At 40.7% G+C, this 20,857-nt stretch overlaps 1 protein-coding gene across 3 annotated transcripts in view; it reads left to right on the top strand.

Moving 5' to 3' along the window:
• LOC122811982 (interferon-activable protein 203-like) overlaps positions 1 to 20,857 on the top strand; it is a 481,785-nt gene that overhangs the window by 393,330 nt on the left and 67,598 nt on the right. The window lies entirely within an intron of this gene.

Raw genomic sequence — 20,857 nt, 5'->3', positions numbered from 1 at the left:
TGCCAGTTGTTCACTGTTAAGTCTCATTTTGTAGAGTAAACTGATTGGAATATAATTGCAGATAGATATCAGTCCACAGGTGCTGTGCTGACGAGGTCATATCTGGGCCAAGGTATGCATGTCCACAGCTGGTAAGGTTTGGCTTTGTTGGCCTGAAATTGTCCATTAAAACGACGAAACAAGTCATGGGCATTCAGAATTGCCAGTTAGCTGAAACACCTGATGTTCATAAGGGTCATTTGCATATATCCCATGTGCCTCTGATACAAAAGGTTTGGGAGGTCACTCAGTGGAAGTTATAACTTTGCTGGAGTTTTCATTTTGTTTTTACTGATTGTTTTCTCAGTGACCTTCTCACTTATTGTTTTAATTCTCTGATAAGATCTGGTATGAGGAGATTCAGTTGCATCAGTTAGTACTAAAACTGCACTTTTTTTTTGTTCCCTGGCTCTTCTCCAGATGTCTCTTGCCTCTTGAGCATCTTACAGTGGTGAGAACAGAACTAGACCACTTTGTTTTTCAGGTTTTATTGTGCATGCAAAAAAGAGATATATTTCTGTTCCTATTTTAATTTACATATGTGTTCATCATCTTCCAGTATTCAAATCAGGTCAGACCGGTCTAATTTTAATTACATTTTGTCGTACTAAAGGACAAGTTTCTTCAGTGTTTAGCTGCTAGATTTACAGCCTTGTCTGCCAGTTGTGATCACATCAGCCATGCGTATCTATTATTTTATTGTTTTTTTTTAACTGCTTTTTGACGGAATTTGCTGGTATCTAGTTTTTTGTTCAAGCTGTTAGTTAGATGTAGGAGGCAGATGGGTAGATTAGTCTTTTCTGTCTGTTGTGATCACATTGGCTATGTGTATCTATTCTTTTATGTTTTTCTGAACTGTTAATGGGTTGTTTGTGCTGTTTTTGTCAGAGTGTGCTGGTATCTAGTTTTTCTGTTCAAGGTGCTAGTTAGACATAGTTGGCAGATCTTTAAGTGCATCACGTGTGGACAAAAGACACCTTACCAAGGTGGGAATAATATCTGCATTTGCCTTGGAGAGAAACATTTTAACAAGAAAAGTGATATCTGTAAGTCATTACATCTGCAAATTTTTAAGCAGCAGAAAAAAATAACATTATTTTGAAAAGTTTAAATGGGGAAATTGAAAGACTTCAACCTCAGTCACATTCTTGAGGTTGACCCCATAAGCCCCTAGGACTGACTTAGTTGATAGCACAACGAGACTGAGATTGTGTACGAGAGAAAGAGAGAGAAAGCTGAAGCATAAGCAGACAAATCTGAGTCCTAAAAAGATTATTGTGGTTCCTGCTACTAAGAAATCAAGGGAAGGTGATTCTGCATTTTCTGCTGCTACAGCTGCCTGTGATTGCTTTTGTAGCCTTCCCCTCCTAGATTAGTCATTCAGACTAAACAAGTACATCTTCAGCTACTGATTTTAAGATGAGAAAAATTCTGCAATCTAGGCCATTGTCTACCACATCTGCTAAGTTTTTTGATGCCTTTCAGTCCTCGTGGACACAGGCTGCAATATCTCGGGGACTTTCTTGAAGGTACAGCAAAAATGTTTCTGGTCTCTTCCAACTCTTGTACCAGGTCAAACCCCTAATTCCAATGTGGCCTTACACAAACCCGCAGTTGTCTATTTCATCAGAGAGAGAGATCTCAGTAGCCATTGTGCTCTTGGCCTTGGAGCTACATTCAGTGGATTTTTATGCATTCTGTGTTAGTGGTGGCTTTGGTTGATGCCTTTGGTCCCAAGAGTTTGGGGCAGGTCTGTGTCTCCTAGGGGTCATGGCTTAGCTTGTCTAAACTGGCTTGTAACCCTTTGCCATGGGGCAGTTGAAACTTGGATTGAGCTCTTTTGACTGTCTGCACTTCTTTTTGAGGTTAGGCATTTGAGGTTGAGCTTGATGATGGTCTTTGACATTTGCTTCAACCTCATTGAGCTTTAAGTCTTGGGTGGTCATGGCTGGCGCTTCTTGACCCTTATTGTGTCCCTGGGAAGCAGGTGCCAGCATAGCTGTTTAGTGGCATGTCTGACAGTTGTCTACAGATTTTGCTGGGAATTCTAAGGTCTCTTTTCATTGCAACATTTGATGGGCCCACTCTTTTCATACCAAAACTTAAAGAAAAACTAAAGGGTATGGTCAAAGAGGTAAATTTTCAGACTCCTTTGCATCCCCATTTCAAGGATGTAGAAAGATGTCTGTTAAGATACTGGCATGACTAACAGGAGTGAGAGGAGTTGAGGTCTGGGAGGAACTCCTGTTGCTGTGGAAATTTCTAGAATGGAGGCCATCATAAAGACAAGAACAGACAGCAGCAGTAGGGATACCTCAGTCTTCTTTCTCTGGGATGGTAGTCTAGTCTTTGTGGCCTTGCCAGACTATCCCACACAGGAGGCAGTCAAGATCTGTATGACCCCTCCACTTGGACAGGTAGTTTGGCACCAAACAAGGCAAGTGAATTTGGACAGTAATATTCAGGAGCTATGCGATTCTGTTCCACACTTGTCCTCCACCAGACATCTCACCTCATCAAAAGCATGTTGGAAGAAAAGAGGTATTATTCATCAGCAGGAAGAGCCATCCTGGAGGTCCACCAGATCAGATGGGATTTGGTTATTAGTCCATATTTTTTTAGTTCCAAAAAAAAAAAAATAAAGGATCTGAGGCACATACTTGATTGAGTGGCCTAAAGAGGTGTATTGCTAAACTGGCCTTCTGGACAGTCATAATGCAGTGCATCTTCCTTTGTCTTGAAGGTGAGTTGATGTGTTCTGTGGACCTCCAAGATACTTGCTTGCATGTTAAGATCACCAAGGAGTCCAAGAGGTTTCATTACTTCTGGATAGGAGTTATGCTCAGTTCCAGTTGCTTTGATTGTCTCACCTTTGTCCCCAGCTTTTTTACTAAATGCTTGCCTGTAGTTGCAGTGAACAAGTGGCTGCAAAATCTCAAGTTTTTTTCCATACATGGATGACTAGTTTCTAACCACATATGATTTTAGGCAGACTAGGTGCAGCCCAGGAGTCTGTGTTTATTGGTCTTTGGGAGCAACAGAGAACACTGGAAAGTTCCAGACACTGCCCTCACAGACATTATCTTGCACTGGCTGTATGTTAGACCCTCACTATATCCTGCAAAGTGTCTTTCTTCAGACAATAGGATTATTCTTGCAGCAAATGCAGTGTCCCAATTTTTCTGCTTATAATAACCCACTGCAGCTAGTACAGTAAACATGTTGCATTTACAGTGGTGTTTTTACACTCCAAATAGGATTGTGGGTAGTCTTATTCCATAAAAGGTTACCACCTTGAGTGTGTCTACCATTGGGTGGGAGGGCATTGTCAGGGGCAAGTGGTTCAAGGTGTTTGGTTCCAGATGGAAGCCAGTATGCACATCAACATTCTGGAAATAAAGGCAGTTGTATTCACTATGCAGGCTTCCAGGATTCATTATCCTAAGATGCAGTAGCTATCCACACCAACAAAATGCAGTAGTTTGGTACATAAACAAGCAAGGAAGGACTTGTTCCTAACCTCTCCATGTTCTTGAGTCAGTGGGAGTACGGGATTAATATGTCACAGAATCACTTTTTTGATGGCTAGTCCTTCCTCTGGCTAAATCCCCAGATTGGAGGCTGCCTATCCAAAATAACCTGGCTTTCTCATGCCCCACCTCTGCAACCCTAAACCTCTTCTGCTACTGCTAGACCTGAACATTCAGGTGGGTAGCTTCTCCTCAGAGCTATCGAAGATTTTGTATTGTTTAATGGCATCTACATCAGAAGAGTTTCTGAACTAATTGCTCTCTTCAGAGCCATCTTATCTCAGTTTTTTGTAAGGACAGTGGAGCACTCTGGACTGGCTCATCTTTTTTTGCAGAAGATGTCTTCCGAACTCAGTTGTAAAAAACTAAAGAAGCCATCCAAGAGGTCACTGCAGATCAGATGGGGTCCAAAATTTATTTAGAGGTCTATTTGGTCCCATGAAAACACAGGAACTCTGGCCCATTCTGCATCTTAGCAGTCTAATGTGGCAAAAGAAAAAAATCTGGATTGTTATAGTAGTGTGTTCTCCTCTGCCAAGTGGATTAAATGTGCTGCCTAGACCTCCAGAAACACCCATCTGTATATCAAGACATCCAAAAGGTTTTGCATTTTAGGGTGTGGGGGCCAGTTACTATCAGTTTGTGGCCTTTCTGTGTGGTCTCGTCACTGCCTCCAGGGTGTTCACCAAGTGTGCGACAGCTGTAGCAACATATTTGAAACTGATGGAAATCAGTATTCCCTTCCTTGAATGACTGTCTCTTAGCTGCCCTTATAAGGGCATCACTGATTTGAGTGAGAGAGTACTTGATGCAGCTGTACCAGTAATTTGAAAGTTCAGTAAACGCTGTGAAGTTCTCAGCTAAAGCCATCAAAAGCTCAGATTTTCATTGGATGGCAACAGGACATACTGACCTGTATACCTGGCCCCCCCCCCCACCTCCAAGACAAGACCTCATCCCTTCATGACTTTTCTGTCCCTATGGTCTTACACTTCAGCTGTAGCAGATCTTTGCCTCAGAAATTCTATGGTTCATGGCAGCATCTCCTTTTTTCTGATCCCTTTCATGAGATACTACATGGTAATTCTTCAGTGGACACTGAGGCTTCAATGGGGTCACAATTTTGACCCGCTGTCTCCTTCAGTTTGTATTTCTTGGGTGTCTTCATCTGCGGTGGTGGCTGGGCTGCATACTCTTTTTGCCTGTTCTTCCCCAAAATGACAGGCATGCCCTGAGATGGACATTTAGTACAGAATGTCCAAGGAACTTGGTCAAATTGAGGTCAGTCTGCATATTGGTGTCCTAAAGATGGAGTGGTCCTCTTATTGTTGCCGATTCTACAGGACCACCTTCTTCAGGGGAAGATTGCCATCCTCTCAGCAGTAAGTAGATTGGTATGTCAGCAAGCTGGGGGTGTACCAGTGTTTCCCCCTCATTGCTTTCGGATAGCAAAGCATATCACTAATCAGGCCACTTTACTTATTGACCAGTTCAATCAGTATCTGTTGATGCCTCAGGAGTAGTTCATATGCAAGTCTGTGACAATTGCCATTTGTCGCCATGAAGGCAAATCATGTTGCAGCCTCTTTGAGTTCTCAACCAATGCCATATACAGCAGCCGCTATATCTTGATGTTGTCCATTTCATTATTCCTCGCAATAAGGTTTTGGGATTGGACACTGGATCCAATCTGGCCATTTCAGTAGGCTGTTGCTTTATGTCTCGAGCTCCTCCTACTCCCATAATGCCCTGCACCAGCCCTAAGGCCTCAAATCTTGTTTACCTCCTTCCTAGGCAGATGTGATTGTGATACTCTCGAGTTTCTGTAAAGGATAAGTTTATACTTTTTGCCTAATTTCTTCTAACGTTCTCTCCTATTCATACTCTTATTTCATTCTTTAACTTCCCCTCCCAACCTAGCTTTTTTAGTAGGGTAGTTTCTTCTTCCCCATTCCTGCTTCCCGTACAGCCTTTGGCCCACATTTCTTTTCACTTAAGCTTTCCCTCTGTCTTTGTTTTGATATTCTTCAGCTGTTAGTAAATAGTTCCTGTAGTTGTTGGTTGCAATTGTGTAAGTGTTCGCATTCCCTTTTTCTGGTGTGTGTGCGTGTGTGTGTGTGTGTGTGTGTGTGTGTGTGTGTGTGTGTGTGTGTGTGTGTGTGTGTGTGTGTGTGTGCCTGGTCTGTTAGTTCAGCAATTACGGACAAACCTATGGGTTTTAAAGGATGCACCTCTTGTGGGCACAAAATTCGGATGCCCACAAGAGGTGTGTGTTGTTTGGGTGCCTATCACTTAGATCAAGAATGCGAGGTGTGTGTAGGATTCAACCCTAGCTCCTTAGCAGATTGTCCCAACAAACTAATTTTGAGAGGGCTTTTACCTTCATCTGGAGCTCAGACACCTACTAAACCCACCCTGTCCAAAGAGCCCAAGAAGTGTCCCCCTCCAGTTTTTTTGTCTGATCAGTGTTCTTCATATGACAGGAGGAGCAGGCTTCCTTGAAGAAGAGGAGCTCCTCGTCTCTGACTCTTCTCTCATTAGACTTGCCTTTTCCAAGGACCTGACCTGTTTCGGATCCTAAGGTTCTGTCATATCCAACAGAAGTAGTCTTTATTTGTAGGTCCCCATCACCATCCAAACCCTTCTCAGATATGAAGTTTCCAATCTGAGGTCTAGGAGCCAAACACCAAGGAATGGGAAGTCCGCTTCTCCGGCTAGGTCTTCCCGTTCACCAGTCTTTTCCAGGTCCTCTAGGTCTTCCTGCTTTGAGATGAACAGGATGATGCGGAGTTTGCTCAAGGCTCAGATCGAGATGGGACTTCTACGATCTCTGACCCATCTTGGATTCATGAGAGCCCTGTCACCTTTTCTAGCAGCTCATTCACCAGTCTGACCACTTGCTTTGGAACCCCAGGATCTAGATACTTTGAGAGAGATGTTGACAGAGCTAAGGATGGTACTTTGCTCGACTCAGTCAGTGTCCCAGATTGACTCAGCTCTGAGGCTTTCGGAGCATGGTGGGTCTCTGGCTTGAGGTGCCGACTCCATGGGGATGTTTTTTCTCAGACTTGGTTGGATCCATCTCTTTCCCTCAGGGATTTGGCTGTCGACACTTCAGGGCTAATGTTGTCTGGAGGCCATGAATCCAGGGTGATCTTTTGCATTTCTCCTAGGACTTTTTCGGTTCTGAGGAGGGAGGGAGCGAGATCCCCAGGTTTGTCGGGTTTCCAAGTGACAGAGAGGGCATTCTCAAGGCCTAGAGATGCACCCCCCACCCCCGGATCTTAGGCAGTCTTCATCCAGTCCGAGCCTTGGTCCCAGTTGTCCTGTCCACGGTCAGCCCATTCAGGAGGTCTCCCAGCCCACCCCTCTACAAGGAAGCTCCTTCTTCTGAGTCCTCCCCTGACGATCCCACAGAGGAGATACATCGGAAGAGAACATGCAAGAGGGCGCACATAGTCTCCCCGTTGGAGTCCTTGACTGAGGATACCAATTTCAATGTGAGAGAAGGATCCCCCTCGGTCTCCACCTGATATCTCCTATAGAGATAGCCTAAAGATCATGAAATGAAAGGGTGAATGGTCTTCCCAAACTCCTTCTCCTGAGGAATCAGGCTTTAGAGATGGGCCCATCTACTTCCTGGGGTCACCCCTCCTGCGGATGAAAATGTTAATCTAGTCTCCCACTGGGTTTGGAAGGAGCTGGACACCGTGGAACATATCCCTAAGCACGCCAACAAGTTTCTCAGCCCCCCCAGTCGGACTGGCCTCATTGGAGCAAAGGTATTTCAGTGGATACCAGAATAGTGTCAGTGGCCACCAGGAAGGAGCTATCAGAACAGAGCTCCTCTGTCCACCTCCCGAACAAAGAGTCTTGGGCATTGGGCAGACAAAAGGAAGCACATCTACACCTCTGCAACCTTTGCTCTGAGAGTGCTTAACTACTTGGCACACTTCACGCGTCTTCGGAGGGACGTGATCAAGGAACTCACCAGCTCTCTTTCAAAGTGCATGTTGGAGGAGGACCTCACCAAGATCTCTCCCCAACTGTTGACTCTAGCTTCATTGTCCAATTCATCGATGAGGTTGATTTCCAGTGCCGCGAAGGAGCCTCTCGCGGGACCAGGTCAGGCATAGCCCTTAGGAGAGACACCTGCAGGTTTTGGAACCTTTTAAGGCATTGTTTACTAATGCCCCTTTCAATGGATCTTCTTTATTTGGACCATCAGTTAAGGAAACACTCATCCACAGCAAGCAAGATGGAAAACACTGTCATTTGTAAGGATCAAGTTTTCTTCCCCTCAGACCTATTTCAAGGAACCAGCATAATGGGAGCAAAATGTGGCTCATAAAATCTGAGTTCTTGGCCTAGGGGCAGAAGGGTCCATGAAAGTAAGGGCTTCAGAGAACCCTTCTTTGACTAGCCCTATCAGTGCTTCTGAAGCACTGCCCGGCTGTCCTACTCTGGAGACATTTGGGGGCAGACTCTCATTGCATTCTGACACCTGGACAACATTTAATAAAGAATTCCTGGGTGCTAAGTATAATTTCCAGAGGTTGCTACACCCCCCCCCCACCTTCCAGGAAAAAATCTCCACAACTTTCCACGCTGTCAGAGGGAGAAATCAACAGGTCCCAACTGAACAATAAGAATACGGAACTTATTCATGCTTCCTTTTGGTGCCAAAAAAGACAGGGGACCTAAGGTCTATATTGGACCTGAGCAAACTCATTTTGTATGTCAAGAAGTCAAAGTTCCGCATGGTGACTGTTCAGTCCATTCTATCATTGCTGCACCAGGACAATTGGATGTGCTCAGTAGATCTCCAGGATGCATACTATCATATAAAGATTGACAGGCACTCTGGGAGTTATCTGCTCTTTCAGATGGGAGCCAGTCATTACCATTTCAGAGCACTACTCTTTGGACTCATCAGAGCCTCCCGGGTGTTTACCAAATGTGTGTCAGTAGTGGCAGCTTATCTAAGACTGCGAGGATTCCAGGGGTTCTCCATAGAAGTACTTCAGTGAATGTTGACAGTTCAGTGGTCTATCCTATACCATCCATTAAATACTCCTGTCAAGCTGATCTCAATATGCAGGTGTCATCTCCAGTGGTGGCTTCTATCAAATGATCTTTATCTCTGCAGACCTTTTTCCCTTACACCTGAAATGGCCACAGTGACCACAGATGCTTCCTTGTTGGGGTGGGGGGGCACTTCGATGGAAGATTGGTCTATGTCATGTAGTCCCCAACAGAGACCATGTTGCACATAAATGTTCTAGAGATGTGAGTTGTCCTTCTGATGTTGCAAGCCTTCCAAGACTACCTAATTCTAGGAACAGTAGCAATTCATTCAGACAACTTGTCAGTAGTCTGGTTTATCAACAAATGGGGATTCTGGTCTTATCTATTATGCAGAGAGGAAATGAGAGTGTGGGAATGGGTGATCTCTTCAAACTGCTTTCTTATTGCAGTGCACATTCCCAGGGAGACCAATGTTCTAGGGGGACAGATTTGGCAGATCTATTTGGACTCCACAGGAGTGGTCCCTAAATCAGTCAGTAGCAAATCAAATCTTCTGGCGATGGAGCCAACCTTGCTGTGACGTCTTTGTATCTCCTCTGAACATCAAATACAGCAAGTACTTCACTCTGATCCCCACAAAGGGGGAGTCACTGAGGGATGCTCTAATTCATGACTGGTTCCAGATATCCTATATCCCTGTCCTCTGATTCCATTAATTCCGAAGGTTCTTCAGAAAGCTAGCTGGTTAAAGAGGATTCTAATCCTCCTTGCCCCTTTCTGGCCTTGTCAGGTATGGTTCCTTTATCCTTTGGTCTCATGCTAAATATCCGCATTGAAACAGGGGATTGATCCTTCTACGCCTCACGTCTCGGCTATTCTTCTTTTCCCAAGTTTCATTTTCAAGAGGGAGACAGTTTTTCTATGATTTAAGTCACAACTGGAAGCAATTTCTAATTTTCATTTCACAAATAACTTGCATGAGTTGACTTCCATTTCGGCATCCAAACTCTGTAAAGCCTGTATGAAAGGAATTTTTCCTACTCAGACCCCCGATTGAAGATCCTTCCCCTCCTTGGGATCTGACTTTGGTTCTGCAAGGTCTTACTCAAAAACCCTTTGAACCGGCTATTTCCTGCGACATGAAATTTCTGTCCTGGAAGACCATTTTCTTTGTGGCCATTACTTCAGCCAAGAGGGTTCTCAGAATTACAGGCTTTATCATCAAAAAACACTTTTATCTTTTTTTATTTATTTTCATTTGTTATTGTTGTTTTTTTTATTTTCTATTTTTTTATTTTATTCAAAGACAGAGTTTCTCTCAGGACGAACCCTTCCTTTTTGTCTAAAGTTTCCATGGAAACTAACATCAGTCCATTCATCTTCCAATCTTTTTCCCCAACCCTTCCAACTAGAGTGAATATATGCTCCACCTACTTGATGTTCACAGACAGTTGCATTTCTGTCTGCACAGGAGAAATGAACACAGGACGTCTGTACAGCTATTCGTATATTTTTCACCCAACAGGTTAGGCAAAGCAGTTTCAAAGGTAACCTTGGCTAAATGGATTGCAAATTGTATCTCTGCAATTTATTCCTTGAAAGGATTGCAGTTGCCATGTTCACTGAGAGCACATTCTACCAGGTCGATGTCCACGTCTTCAGCGTTCTCAGCTACAACTTCTAGTGATAAAATTTGTGCTGCAGCAACCTGGTCAAAATCACACACCTTTGTCTCGTATTATAAATTGGATATAGTCTCCAGAGACTGAGCATCTTTTGGTTTTGCAGTGCTCAGGCATATCCTTCCATAGGACCACCCAAGAATTCAGTAGCTGGGGACTGTGACCCATTCGTGAGGAATAATGAAATAGACAACGTCAGATTTAAGAGTTAAATACTTAATATAACTTGGTATTTTTGTTGTCCAGTTTCATTATTCCTCACATCAAGCCTGACCTTCTTCCCCCTTCCAGGATGTTTTATATATATATATATATATATATATATATATATATATATATATATATATATATATATATATATATATATATATATATGGTTCCCATTCAGAGGCCTGAAACATCATAAGCCTGAAAATCAAAATCCTGAAACCAAAAGCCTGAAAATTCAGAATCCTGAAAACTCAAAATCCTGAAAGCCCAAAATCCTGAAAGACCAAAATCCTGAAACTCAAAATCCTGAAAACACAAATAATGCTAATATGTCACTATAAAGACACTAATATCTACCAACTGACCCTGACCTAACCCTAACCCTAAGGTCCGTCACTATCGCACACTCACCTGACCAGCCCTAACCCTAACTCACTTAAACCGCCCTAACCCCAATATTTGTCACTATTGCATACATGCCTAACCTGCCCTAACCCTAACTCACTTAAACCCCTAACCCTAACATAAAACCAACCGCACACTTACCTGACCCCAACGCATGACCTAACACCACAGGGCTAACAATAGCAAAGCCACAATGACATCAGTATGTCTATTTTGTGTTTTCAGGATTTTGAGTTTCAGGATTTTGGTCTTTCAGGATTTTGGTCTTTCAGGATTTTGGTCTTTCAGGATTTTGGTCTTTCAGGATTTTGGGCTTTCAGGATTTTGAGTTTTCAGGATTCTGAATTTTCAGGCTTTTGGTTTCAGGATTTTGATTTTCAGGCTTATGATGTTTCAGGCTTCTGAATGGGAACCATATATATATATATATATATATATACATACATATATACATACATATATATATATATATATATATATATATATATATATATATATATATATATATATATATATATTTATAAAATGCTTCTATTTCTGAAGAGTTAGGGCTGGTGCAGGGCATTATGAGAGTGGGAGGAGCTAAAGACTTAAAGCAGCAGTCTTTTGGAATGGCCGGATCGGATCCGATGTTGGATCCTAAAACCCAGTCATGAGGAATAATGAAATTGAACACCACAGATGTCAAGCTATAAAGTACATAACTCCTAATTACTTCCCATTTGTTTTAGGACACTTTTTCTATTATTTTGGATATCCCCTTTAGATTTTAAACTTGTGACAAATATTCTGTGTCATCAGAGATGATTTTAGACGCACAAATTCACTTTTTATTGATGGAGGGGTTGACAACTTGAAAAATATATATTAAAAAAAAAAACAATGGTTGCTGTACGTTGATTACCTAAATAAACCAGTAGTACATCTACTCTCAGTGGTCCCACTTAAACTTGTATCAAGGTAGTTTATATACGTAAGAATAAGTGGTGTACATAAATCTCAAAAACTTGTTAGGATATTCCAAATATACCACAAATTAACCAAATTGTGTTATGGACCCAGACCAAATAGTAAACATGTTCTCCAGAAGTCTACAGTCTGCTTTACAGAATTGGAATAAATGTATATGCCCCTACCATATAACACAATTAGTGTATATAGGGGCACGGGTGGCACCCATGACTACCCCCTATAGCTGTTTGAAATGCACCACATTCTTTGTATGCATTAATTGATGTGTATTTTTTGCTTTGGTTCTTTGAGTATGTTGATTGTTTAAGATTTTAAATTGAGTGTAGTATAAATGAAGGGGGTGTATGGTGTTTGTATTTGATGAAGTCTGGTACTTAATGGAAGAAAGTGCTTATTGTTTTTCAATTTAATAAACCAAAGATATAAAATATCATCTGCCAATAGAGCCAGCTTTTCTTGACTATACCATACCAATTACATTGAATTTTTGAGTCCCTTATTTTCTTTGCCAGTGGTTCTAAATATAATGCAAATAACAAAAGGGAGAGGGAAAACCCCTGCCTGGTTCCTATGCTCAAGCAGAAATTATCATTGAGGACCCAACCCACTTTATTTTTCACCTCCGATCCATCCTATAGCCTCCTACTCAACCTTATAATTTTATCAGGGAATGCAAATCCTTCCATTGCCCTGGTCATAAAGTCCTAGCTTACTCAATCTTATGCTTTCTCTGCATCAAGACCCACCACCAACAGTGGTATTTTCTTACATTCTTCTTCCTTCTGGATCATGAATGTTTTGTAAATGTTGCCAGATGTTTGCATCCCCTCCACAAAACCACACTGATCCATATCTATTAATTTTGGCATCACGTTTGCCATTCTTTTAGCCATTATAGACATAAACACTTTATAGTCATGAGTTAGTATTGAAATGGGCCTGGATGAAGCTGGGTCTGATGGATCTTTACCCTCCTTAGGTATTACAGCTACCACTACTTTCTTCCAGGATGTTGGTACTTCTCCTTTTAAAATACTATTACATAAAACCTTCTAGATCTTTCAGTTTTTCTCCTCCTAGCTTCCAGCCTTCCACAGGAATACCATATATTCCTGGGGATTGTCCTGTAGATTGGTTATGCATCACCGTTTTTATCTCGTCTCCTCTTGTCATGTTAATAATTGAGCCTCATCTACCTTCAGCCTTTGCTTATTTAATTATTCCATAAACATTTCCATTTGTACTTTTTCTTGATTTCCATATTTATCTGTTTTATACAAGCTTTCATAGAATTTCTGAAATACTTCTACAGGACCTGTTATCTTCCTTGTTACAGGCTCTGTAAACTTGGTGACAGCCCTTTCTACTTGCTGCTGACTTGAGTCGTTGTGCTAAAAGTTTTTGTGCTCTAGCGTTATCAAAAAAAAAACAGTTGCTTAATAACCGTAATCTTTCTAAACTCATGCATAGTATGGAGGTAATCCCTTATTTTCTGTTTTGCATTCTGCAGTTGCTCATATTCATGTTCTGTGGGATTCCCTCTGTTTTGAAATACTTTTTAACATTTGTCAGTCCCTCTAAATAATTTGTGTTACTTTTTAAAAACACCTCCCTTACTTTTATTTCCACCCTATTTTTAAACACCACTGTAATTTTATCCCACGCCCTAGCTATATTTTCAAAATAAATTTCTCTTTTGTCTAATAACTCCTGAATAATTTCTACTACCCGTTCCTTAAATTCCTCTCTTTTCAACAGATAGGTGGGAAAGTGCCAGTGTTTCATTTTTATTTTAGTTGTTGGCACATGCTCTGAAATAGTTAAATATGTATAAAAACCTTTAATTAAATGCACATGTTCCTGTGAAATTTAAGTTCTGACTAAGCTAACCTGGTTTTTGTATCTTTGGGAATAATATGTAAATTCACTGTAATCTCCTGTTACTGAAGACACATCTTCCATGCCAAATATTTTCATAAAGTTCTTCAAAAATCTACCCTCCTTTGTTACATTTTCCGTTCTGGACCCTCAGACACAGCTTCAGTGTTATAAATCCAATTCCAGTCCCCATGTACAAGTAATATTCCTTGCTGAAAGCGTATTGTTTCTCCCGGGGTTTTCTTAAGCTCCATTATAGCCGTTTGGAATATAAATACATGCCAGTGTAATGCTCCTCCTTTGCCAGTAGTCCCTTAGTACTACAAATCTACTATTATTATCTTTTATTACCTTTTCTGTCCTCATCTATCACTGTTGGTGCTCTTGCAATTAACATTATAAGTAACAATCTTTTCCTTTGGCTCAGGTATTCTGCTGATTATCCTGAAAACCTTTCTTTATCAAATTCACATGTTCACTTCTTTCCATGTGTGTCTGCTGTGGTATAACTATTTGTTCTCTGCATTTTTTAATATAGTTCACTACTTATTTATCTGAGACCATTGATGTTTAAAGACATTACAGAAATCATCATTGTATTAAAAAGTTATTCCCACCTTTTATGTATAACAGCTTTTTTGTTAAATGTTTAGTTCCTGCTTCTTACAAAACTTTGTTTTATTGAAAGCCCTCAAACAAACACCCCCCCCAAAAATACCCCCTAAAACCTATTAACTTAACACACACAACTATGTACATCTTCAAATATTGAAGTTTTACCATCCTAATAGGAACAAGTTCTGAGAATAACTTATCCAATATTACCTTCATTTCTTTTCCCACAGCATGAAAGTAGACTTAAGGGTCTGGGTTTGCCCAACTTCCCTTTCCCTTTAAGACAGGTTTAATAAGTATATGTCTCCAGTCTTGAGGAATCTTCCAATATTTATACAACCCATTAAATAATAGATAATGATACTGTAAGGATCATGGAACGTTACTAAGCTATTGGCCCTGAGGCCCTTACAAACTTAGCCAAGAATTTAGCCCATGTTCCAACAAGTCAGCACCCTATGCCACTGTCCAGTAGGGACACAGGTGAAATCTCAGGGGTGTATTTTCTATTCCCCATCCAGTTATCCAGGTTGTGCTTAAAATGGTTTAATGCGATACTCTGCTTTTCGTGGAGAGGGAGTCTATTCCTCAAAAGGAGTAGTCCCTGGAACACAAATCTGTCCCACCAAGTCCTGTTGATGTTACAGACCAGGTTGAGGTCTCGTGTATGGGTTACTTGAGTGGAGCTTGACTTGTGGATATGCAGCAGTCCTATCAGAGCGGGGTCTGAGATTGCTTTGTATGCCAGACAAAGGTCACCTCTGAGGAGTCTGTAGGAGACCGAGTAGAGGGACAGGGCTTTTAGTTTGTCTGTGTAGGGTAGATGTTTGAGGCCTTGGATTCTCCGGGTGAGGAATCTCTGTGGTCCTTCCAGCTGCAGCATGTGCTTTGTGAGGTACATGCCGAAAGGGGCATTGTATTCAATAATTGGTCTTGTAAGGGAAGAATACAGGGATGTTATGACCACCTTGTCCATGGATGAGGTACCCATGCTAATGAGGTGGGCCATGTAGAAAGCTTTTTGTACAACGGAGGCAATATGGTGGTCAAAAGTCAGTTTGCTGTCAACCTGGGTTCTCAAATCCCTCATGACTGATTGCATGCTTAGTGCCTTATCAGTGTGATAATTTGTGGGGACGTCATTCTCCCCAAAAGGGATGATGATGATGCATTTTTTTGGCATTCAGTTTGAGGCCATGCTTCTGGCACCAGTCATTTGTTTGGGCGATACCCTTTTGGAGGATGATCACATCACTAGGGGAATTGATGACAGCATCTGCAAACTTGGTCAGCCATAGCCCTCTAGATTTGGCCTGCACCTCTGAGAAGTTTATCCCAAACAGTAGAGGCCTCAAGACCGATCTGTGGGGTACACCCCCTGTTACAGTTCTACTACTTCAGGCGGCTTCCCCTATTTTGACTAGGTGGGTAGTATCAGTAAGCCAGTTTGCTACCCATTTGGTAACATATGAATTGATGCCTAGTTGAGAGTTTATCTGTTATACCTGAGTGGGGAATAGTATCAAACATCTTGGCCAGGTCAAGGTAGGCGGTGTGCACCATCTTCCCCTCGTCTATGGCCTTGGTGACTGTCTCAAAGAAGTTGACCAAATTTAACAGGCATGACCTCCCCTTGACAAAACTAAACTATGTCGAATCAAGTGTCTGGAGGTTGTCAATGTCCTTGTTAATGAGGCTCATGATAATCTGCTCCATGGCCTTGCAGATCAGGCTAATTAGGTTGATGGGTCTATAATTTCCTGGATCTGTGGACGCTCCACCTTTGTGCAAAGGGATGACAGTAGCTGTCCTCCACTCAGCTGCAACAAAGCTGGTACTCGGGCTTTGGTTGAATAGGGTGCCTAATGGTGCTGCAAGTTCCTGCCCGAGTTCATGTGGGATGCAGCTTGGGATATTATCTGGTCCCATGGAGGCTGTATTTTTTTGTCTTTGAGAGGGTAGTGATAATTTGCTCCCTAGAGATAAGGGGGGTAGGTACTGGAGATGTCCTGTTTTACTGATGGGAGGTGGACAGAGGAGTGAAGTTTTCACTGAACCTGTCTGCCAGCAGGTTGGTCATACCTCTACAGGGTTTGTGTATGTGGTGTCCTTGACCACCAGTTCTGAGTAGATCTGGATGCTTCCCCTTGAGATTGTGGACATGTATGAAGAAAGCGTTATGATTATCTTTAGTAGATGTGGCCAGTTTGGACTCTGTTTGCTTTGGAGGATTTCACTAGTGCTCTTATTTTTCTTGTTCAGGCTAAGGAGAGATTGCTTCCAATGGAAGTGCTTGCTGAAGTATTGTCAGGTCATTATTACTAATTCCATCTCCTCCCTGTGCTTTGTTTGGATCCAGTTTGCATACTTTTTCAATACAATCTAATTTGATTTCAGTATTTGAGGTTACTTGGATGCCACTAGAACAGTTTCTTGCCCCCTTTGTGGAGCTGAACCATAAATATATCTATAATCTGTTGTGACTGAGAATAAATTTTAGAATCTACATGCATTTTCTTGTGTATGTATAAAATGGTTACCAGTTATGCTCAATATCTTTATATAAATTTTCTTCAAATTGTTCTTTATCTTGTCTCACACTACGCTTAATTTTTGTCCAGCTTCTTTATTTCAGTTTTCAAATTTGCAGTCCAACCACTTCTCCATTTCTTATATTTTTTTTGTGTCTCATGTTAGTCAAGCATCTGGTTCTTGTAAAAATATTATCCTCCTGACGTTGTGTGCCTAGATACTGGTTTTAATCATTTTAATGACTTTTTACATTCAGTTTCTCTTTCAAGACTTTCCACATTCCTTCTGCAGATTTTCCACTGAATGCATCACTCCAGTTAGTTTTACATAGTGACTGCTTTGCTTCCATATAAACTACAAAGCAATATGTATAAAATCAAGACTCATTCTGTAGTCTGCAAATTCTCAAAAAGTCTGTTTATAATTTCTCAAACTATTCCAAGCCCATTTCATGTGCAAGGATGGTGCGTGGGGTCTAAATCATGTTGTCCAACTCTTAAAAATTCGAATGTCATATGGTCGACGCCATATGATTGAACTTTTAAAAGTTTGAACGTTTCAATGAAGATCTCTGTACAATGCGAAATGGGAAGATTTCCCTTTTCTGCCCTGTAGTGCGATCTTGGAGTTGGTATATTTAAAGAGCAGGGAGTGTGCAGGGTGTCTTGCCCCCTGCTTAAACCATTCAGGTAGGTTTTTCTTTGGTTTATTTTTTTTAATTACATTTTCAAACTTTTAAAAGTTCGATCATATTACGTTTGACGTGTGTGTCTTTTTTTTTTTTTTTTCCACATCAAATGTCACTCAATAATCTGAACTCGACAAATCAACATGTTTAGTACTGTGCACTGCATTTAAATACTAAGCATCTTGGCACTCTTCCTGGTCACCTGATAGAAAACCAATCCGATTTCATAATGACGATTTTACTAGAATTAGTATTTATTGTGCATCAGTTATACACAGAATATATCTATATTGATTATAGAAAGGTATATAGACAGAGACAAATAACCTTTTTTATATATCTATAAATTTTATTCACAAAATGTATTTATTTGAAATAAATAAAATCTGTAAATTTTATTCAGGAAATATTATCCATATTATATTCCCAAATACAAACCAGCAAATAAGTAGTGTCACCTTGTGGTGAGATTCAAATATGTCATCTTTTTTCATTGAAATGAGTCCACTTGACATTACCGAAATGTCAGTAGACGGAGTTTCAAATAACCGAGACAAAAAAGCCGCCGAAAACACACAAGCCTACATCGCCTACTGTCAAAACACTGACCCGATAATGTGCAGCATCCCTCACACATAATACACAAACAAAAGCAGCAACTAATCCCAGCTAAGCACTGCCGTGTCAAATTAAGTGCACTAAACAACTACCTAACTCTACCTCAATCCCTGCGTACAAATAACACTGAATATTCATGCAGGTGCCCCACAAAATTATACAATCATGTTGATTTTAAATTTTACATTTTTGCACGGGGGGGCTGCACCCCTTTACACCCCCTGCAAATTAAATATACCAAACCAAACACTGTACTACAGTGCGTTAATGAGCAGATTTCCTGTTCTGCTCAGCTTGAGATTTGGCATTTCAGTCGTTCAGCCATCTGAACATTGGCATAGTGAAGTTTTCAGTGATAAAAAAATTTGCTCTTTTGGTCTCGGTTAAATGAAATTCAGTCTACTGACATTTTAGTAAGGTCAAGTAGACCCATTGAAATATATGCATTTTATGTGTGTGTGTATATATATACATATATATATATATATATATATATATATATATATATATATATATATATGTGTGTGTGTATGCATCTATCTGTGTGTGTGTGTGTATATGTGTATATATATATATATATATATATATATATATACACATGTGTGTGTGTATATATATATATATATGTATGTATATATATATATATATATGTGTGTGTGTATGTATATGGGTCCTAGTTAATGATCGATGTTCAGAACTTTGAATTTCATATGGCCGAAACCATATGCTCGAAATTCTAAAACTTTAAACATTTAAATGGAGATCTCTATACAGCGCAGAACGGGAATATTCCCTTTTCCTCGCTGTAGTGCGATCTCAGAGTTGGTATATTTTAATAGTGGGGGGATGTGCTGGGGGGCTTGCCCCCTTGCAAATATGTATTTTAATTTGTTTTTGTTTTTTTTTTTTCTTTTTTAAATGTTCGCGATTACAAAATTTCGATCATATCATCCTGACCATATGAGTTCGAAGTTTTGTAATTTCGATCATTCAACGTAGACCTGTGTGTGTGTGTGTGTGTGTGTGTGTGTATGTGTATATATATATATATATATATATATATATATATATATATATATATATAATGTGTGTGTATATATATATATATATATATATATATATATATATATATATATATATATATATATATATATATATATATATATATATAGTATCTTTCGGCTTTTCCTGGTTAGGGGTCGGAACTTCAGTCCGCTAATGATTGGCAGTAGATTTTTATGTACCGAGTTGCCAGCTCTGATGCACAGCCTTCAAGAAAAGTACGCCTATTCACGCATGTCTCCACACAGAAGACGCTTTAGCTGAGAATCGAACAGGACAACTTTCTGTGAGGCGACAACGCTACCACAGCACCACCGCAGCAGTGGATATATATATGTATGTATGTGTATATATATATATATATATATATATATATATATGTACATATCTATAGATATGTGTATATATATATATATATATATATATATATATATATATATCTCACTTGAGGCACTCCTTAAAATGGAGAACATCGATATCTGTACAGTGACTGTGACCTGGTTCAAGGCTCCAGAGAGCACCCCTATACTACCAGGCCTCATACCACATGGCCATGTAACCTGGACCGGAACACCAAAGGCAGAGGTGTGTCCATGTTCATTAAGGATATCCACACCTCCAGGCTAGTTGCTCAGCATAATGCATTCAAGGTTATACAAGTGCAACTAACTCTGGGCAAAACTGCAATCCAAATTGTAGCTTGCTACAGATCCCCGACCATGCCCCAGGATTCCCACTCCTCTTTTCTTGATATACTGGAAAATATTGGGGTTCAACCAAACACCCTAATAATGGGCGATTTCAACTACCCCACCATTAACTGGAAAAACTACTCGTGTACCAACTCCTTCACGCACCGCTTTCTGGAATTGATCACTTCCAATGCCCTGGATCAACTTATCCACACCCCCACCCGGGGCAACAATATCCTAGACCTAGTCATTACCAACATGAGTGACCGGTGTTGCACACCTGAAGTCAACTCCTCATTGGTCCGATCCAACCATAAGCTAATCACCCTAGATATCCACATCCCGCCCCCACGCCCCATTAAGGAAACCACAGTAAAACAAATTCTCCAAAGCCAACTTCATACTTAAGACAGAAGTGGCGAAGTTCATGACACCCATGCAGATGGATAATACAGTTACGACTGCTGAGTCCTACACAATGCACTCTCTAAGCACTTACACGAGTGCATGGATCGTGCTGTCTCAAACAGAACCAAGACACTATCCTCCAAAAAAATGGAAGTCAGTCTGGTGATCCCCTACCATAAACAAAGTGTACAACAGAAGGAAGAAACTGTTGCAAAAGAGAGTAAAATCCCATGAGTGGAGGACCTCCCTGGTCAGCCTCCGTAAGAAGCTGAGATCCCTTATAAGATCCTCCAAAGCAAGCTAAGAAAACAAAATCACCACTGATTCTAAGGACAGCCACAAAGCATTCTATAGCTATGTCAAGATATCTGCTCTAAGTTACAGCACAACGGCATGAAAATTACAAAACCAGCTGATATTGCCAACATCCTGGTTCAGTGCTAAGCTTACCCCCCTCTCAACCACTAAGGGACCCATATCTATAGAGGAAGAATGCAG

This window comes from Protopterus annectens, chromosome 9.part0 (assembly GCF_019279795.1).
Source record: "Protopterus annectens isolate FY-2018-M chromosome 9.part0, PAN1.0, whole genome shotgun sequence".
NCBI classification, from domain to species: domain Eukaryota; kingdom Metazoa; phylum Chordata; order Ceratodontiformes; family Protopteridae; genus Protopterus; species Protopterus annectens.
This window is presented reverse-complemented; position numbering and strand designations above follow the sequence as displayed.